This window comes from Belonocnema kinseyi, chromosome 10 (genome assembly GCF_010883055.1).
Source record: "Belonocnema kinseyi isolate 2016_QV_RU_SX_M_011 chromosome 10, B_treatae_v1, whole genome shotgun sequence".
Lineage (NCBI taxonomy): Eukaryota > Metazoa > Arthropoda > Insecta > Hymenoptera > Cynipidae > Belonocnema > Belonocnema kinseyi.
The window spans coordinates 107,267,961-107,273,803 of record NC_046666.1 but is presented as its reverse complement, the minus strand read 5'-3'; positions in this window follow the sequence as shown (position 1 = coordinate 107,273,803).

Below are 5,843 nucleotides of genomic sequence, written 5' to 3'. Positions count from 1 at the left end.
GAGGGCGCGTACTTTGAATAAAATATTTGTTATCATTCTCTTGAAATAAATGTGTTTTTTTCTTGAAAAAATACCGGTTTCATATGTATACACCTGGTATATATATATATGATTCCTCTAGAATGAAGTTTTCTTCAACCCATCAGCATTTGGCCCGCATTTTCACCTCATATTTGAAGTCAGAAGAGCCGATTCCAAAGTGTTTGGTGGAAGGGCGCACAATACTCCTGCCGCAAATATGCAACTTAGCTGACCCAAAGAACTACGGGCCAATAACTTGTCTGAACACGCTTTATAAGATATTCGCAGCTATCCTAAATGATAGGATTGTTCGGGAAATTGAACCTATGTGGCAAGAAATGTATGAACAACGAGGGTCAAAGAAAGGCGTAGCCGGATGTCGGGAGAACCTTCTCATCGATTGATGTGTCTGCAAAGATGCAGCATTCTACCAGCGTGACCTATCGATGGCCTGGATTGATTATCGGAAAGCTTTCGATTCGACCTCCCATCGACTTATCATCTGTCTTTTGGAAATCTTAAAGGTTCTTCCGCAAATAGTTGGGTGCATAGGGAGATTGATGCCGCTTTGGAAAACCAGATTTACTATCACATTTGAAAAAAATCATGTGACAACTAACAAGGTCACCTTTGGGAGAGGTTTCTTCCAGGGCGACACCATGAGCCCACTCCTCTTTTGCCTTACATTATTGACACTATCTCTTGCACTACGCCATTACGACGGGTATTTGTGTGGCAAACCAGCAGACCGAAAGTACAAGGTCACTCATGTATTCTACATGGACGATGTTAAGATCTATGCTAGAAACAGAGAGCAACTGCATCTAGCTCTTGGGATTGTCGAACGATATACTAAGGAATTTGGAATGGAATTTGGGTTAGACAAATGCGCCAAAGTTTATTTGAAGCGAGGAAAACTTAATGGCATCCCTGAAGATCCTGAGCTCCTTGATAGAAGCACCAGACGACACCTTTGCGTTGGAGAGATTTATACATACCTGGGCGTGCCACAGAGCCGCATTCAGGATGTGAAATCTATAAAGGATACTCTCCGAAGCAGATACAAACTTCTCACCCGACAGATTTGGTCTTCCGAACTGTCGGCGAGGAACAAAGTATCTGCAACGAATATGCTTGCCGTCCCGGTAGTACTCTATTCACTTGAAGTAGTTCCATGGACGAAGAACGAGCTCAGATCCCTTGATATCGGGACAAGAAAGGTTATGCACATGAACAAAAGCATGCATCTGGAGTCTTCCGTTCCGCGACTGTACATCTCACGCCGTCAAGGGGGCTGCAGAACATTGAGTCTTGAATGTCTTCACAACAGCATTATTCTGGGTACAGCACATAGAGTTGCAAATGGAAGAGAACCTATTCTTAAAATGGTCAGGAATCACGAAGAAGTGGGCAAAGGAGCGTTTCTGTACAAAGCAGTGGAGGAGGTTGCTAAAACATTCGGACTTGACTTCAGTATTAGGGGTGAGCAAAATGCATCAAATCTTATCTATCTCGATTACTCACTCCAGAAAGCCCGGATTAAGAAAGCACAAGAGAAAAACTTTCGTGAACAAGGAGAATGTAAAGAAAGAGAGGTATCGAGACCTGATAAGGGATTTGCAACGATGGTACCCGGAATATTCTGTTAAACTAATCGATCTTATCATCGGCACTCTTGGTGGTGCCAAGCTTTCACTTGCTCATGGCCTAAAAAGCATCCCTGCGTGTAAACAATATGCTAAAACACTTGCGGGAAAAAATGCAGAAGGCGGTTGTCCTTGGGTCGCTCCGTGTTGTTAGGGTGCACAAGGCTTTTGCTGGATCGTCGTATTGATTCCTTTACAGACTGTAACCACCAATCTCACGGTCGTGAGACGTGGTTGTGGCTGAAATTTTACCACGATTTCGCTGAGAGCGGGTGCAATTTTTCAGATTAGCGCCCGCTCCACGCGAAATCCTGCGGTTGTCCTTATGACAAATTTTTAATTATATATATACAGGGTGTCCAAAAAGTCCCGAGACAGTTGAATATTTCCTCAGGTAAAATATTTTTCAAAAAAGTGAAGATCATTCCTAAACTAAAGTTCAACGAGGAATTCAATGGTGACCTTCATTTTGAGATTGAAGTGGATCTTCGTGGCTTTTTGAAGGTCAACTTTGTTTTTTTAAATGGAAACCATCTTTTTTACATCTGCAATCGATAGGGCGGAAAATTCTACGTTCCGGTACGTACCCAAGTCATAGTTCAATTGTAACGTTCAAGGTCAGTTAAAGGTTATTTGAAATTAACAAAATTTTCCAAGAGGTCAGTGCAATTCTGGAAGTAAATTTCAACGAGAAATTTATTGGTGAGCTCTGTACTGATCTTGGTGATTACCCAGGAACAACGAAGTGGACGTAGTAAATTCTGTTCCCTCTGCTTTTTAAATAACCCCATAGAAAATGGTCGAGAGGAATCAGATCAGGAGATCTAGCAGGCCACTCGATTTCACCCCTTTTTCCAATCCACCTTTGAGGGAAGTGAGTATGCAAGTATGCTCGAACCTCCCTAGCGTAATGAGCTGCTACTCCGTCCTGCCGGAACCAAAATTTTTGAAAATTATCGCCTGTAATCTCCCATATTCTTGGTACAATTTGGTGTTTGAGTAGCTCTTCATATGCACAGGCATTGAGGTTACCATCGATGAAGAAAGAGCCTATCAATGTATTATTCAAGATACCGGGCCAAACATTAATCTTTTGCGGATATTGTGTGTGGCTTTCTAACATCCAATCAGGATTTGTGTCGGACCAATATCTACAATTTTGTCTGTTAACTTTACCATTTAAAGTGAAAGTAAATATATCTGAAAATACTGTATTGTAAAAGAAATGAGGATCTCTAGCAATTCTGTCCATCATAATTTTATAAATTCAACCCGACGATCAGGATCGTCTTCATTGAGCTCTCGTACCAGATGAACTTTGTAAGGATGGAAATTAATGCTTTTTCAAATATTTCGCACTGTCTCAGGAGCAACGTCACGCTCATCACTAGCTCGACGTAAACTAGGGTGTGGGTTTTCAACAAATGCTTGGGCTATGTCCATCTGCATCTCCTCAGATCCTGCAGTTTTTGGCCGACCAGTTACCATTGACCTATGACTTGGGTACGTACCTGAACGTAGAATTTTTCGCTCTATCGATTGCAGATGTGGAAAAGAGGGTATCTATTTACAAATACAAAAGTGACCTTCAAAAATCCATGAAGGTCAACTTCAAGGTCAAAATTAAGGTCACCATTGAATTGCTCTTTGGAATTTACTTCAGAAATTATAATGAGCTCATAAAAAACTTTGTTAATTTCAAATAACCTCTAACTGATCGTGAGCGTTACAATTGACCTATGACTTGGGACGCACCGGAACGTAGAATTTTCCGCTCTATCGATTGCAGATGTAAAAAAGCGGGTTTCCATTTAAAAAGATAAATTTGACCTTCAAAAAGCCATGAAGGTCAACTGCAAGGTCAAAATGAAGGTCACTATTGAATTTCCCGTTGAAATTCACTTCAGGAATGACCTTCACTTTTTTAACAAATATTTTACCTGAGGAAATATCCAACCGTCCCGGGACTTTTTAGATACCCAGTATATCGCCCTTCACAGTCACATTCCATAATCCCTAGGAACTACCTCTATCACATTTAATGGAGCGAGTCTCACCTTCCATCAATTGAAACGGTAAAAAATATTTCAAATTAAATATAATCATTACACTAAGATTTCCAGAACTTTATTAGACATACCTACCCTCACAGTAACATCCCACAACCCTTAAGAACTACGCCTATCACATTTAACGAGGTAAGTATCACCTTCTATCAATTGAAACGATAAACAATATTTCTGATTAAATAGAATCATTACACACAGATTTCCAGGACTTTAGTAGATAGATCCACCATCACAGTAACATTGCACAACCCCTAGGAACTACCTCTATGACATTTAACAAAGCAAGTCTCAGCTAGCATGAATTAAAACAATAAAAAAAGTTTCAAATTATATATAACCATTTTATTCAGATTTCTAGGACCTTAGTAGACATATCTACCCTTACAGTGACACTCCACCACCGCCCCGAAATCAACCAACTAAACGGTAAATATATCGAATAAAGGTGAGACTTGGTATGTTAGATGTGGTAGGGGTAGTTTGTGGCGGTTTCTTTGACCTATTTACGTGATTTACATAAATATGTTAGTCAAACCCCTACCCCTTTCCAACGTCTTGTGGGGGCGAGAAGGCACCCCTGTGATTGTTCACAGAAATAATTTTGGTCGATCAGCGATCCCTTATCAACGTTTCGTGGGGGGAGCACCCCTCTGACTGTTCACAGAAATGATGGCCAAAACCCGACCCCTTTCCAATGTCTCGTAGGGGGCAACCCTGTGACTGTTCCCAGAAATCATTTTGGTTGGTCACCGACCCCTTTTTAATGTCTCGTGGGGGGAGATACCCATGTGATTGTTTACAGAAATAATTTTGATCAAATACCGAACCCCTTCCAACGTCTCGTGGGGAGGGGGGGTGTACACTTCGTCTGTTCACTAATATAATTTTGGTTAAAAAGCGACCCCTTTCTAAAGTTTAGTGGGGGGTGGAAAGGCACCCCTCCGACTGTTCACAAAAATGATCGCCAAAACCCCTTCCAACGTCTCGTAGGAGGCATTTCTCTGACTGTTGACGGAAATAGTTTTGGTTGAACCCCGACTCCTTTCCAACGTCTATTGGGGGAAGGTACCCCTGTGACTGTTCACAAAGTAATTTTGGTTGTACCCCGCCCCTTTCCATTTGAAAAATTTAATTTTTTAATATATTCTTTCCTCAGTCTAGACTCTATTCTTAAAATATACTTTTCGAAAAAACCGGTAAAAAATGTTGGTACCAGTAAACAAGAAATTTTCGGCACGGGTAATTTTTTTTTTACAGGTACCGACAATTTTTTTTACAGGTACCCGCTTTGTATACAAAACATATCCTTAATGTAAGTGTTTATGGCTTGACTTTTCATATGAAATTTGAGAAATTTCAACGGGCACGTGGACCAAATTGTTCTCTTAGGCAAAATAATTTACCTATGTTTTTTTGTTTGCAAAAAAAATATATTTATAGCCGCTGCTCTAGCCACCTTTATGTCTTATGGAGATTAGCTTGTAAAATGTTTCCAATTTTTAATTCTTCGATTTAAGTCAGGAAATTATAAGTCAATTTATTTGAAATTTTATATGCTTCATCTGTTATCAGTGAATATTCTATTTATCGAATTTTTATATCTCAGAAATGTTTTGCAAAAGTTTTAGGCATATCAAAAATTACATAGAATGGCCATATTTGGAGGCATATTGTAAGCCTCGGATTAACTTGCGTAACTTGATATTTTGAAGAAACATTTTTGAAACTATTGAGAACAGATTTCTAGGAAAAGAAAATCAATGAGCTTTTTATTTAATTGAGAAGAGAGTAAGTAAAGCTGATAAAAATTGACACATTTATGTTGAACACCGGCTGAAGGGACTGCACATGGACGGCTGCAAAAAAGTTGACCCTCGGTCGGGCCACTCATTGTGCATCGTATTTGCTGGGTCCCAAAATACAGTCGCTGACAATGAGTAGAAAGGCAGAGTAATAATAAGTTAATAAATCTATAAATGCTCTCTGATTCGAACCTGTAGCTAGTGTTAGACTTCTCTATTTTAAATCAGGAAACTTCGAAGCCCCAGAGCAACGGCTAAAATATCTTTTTTTGCAAATGAAAAAACATCGGTAAATTTATTTGCCT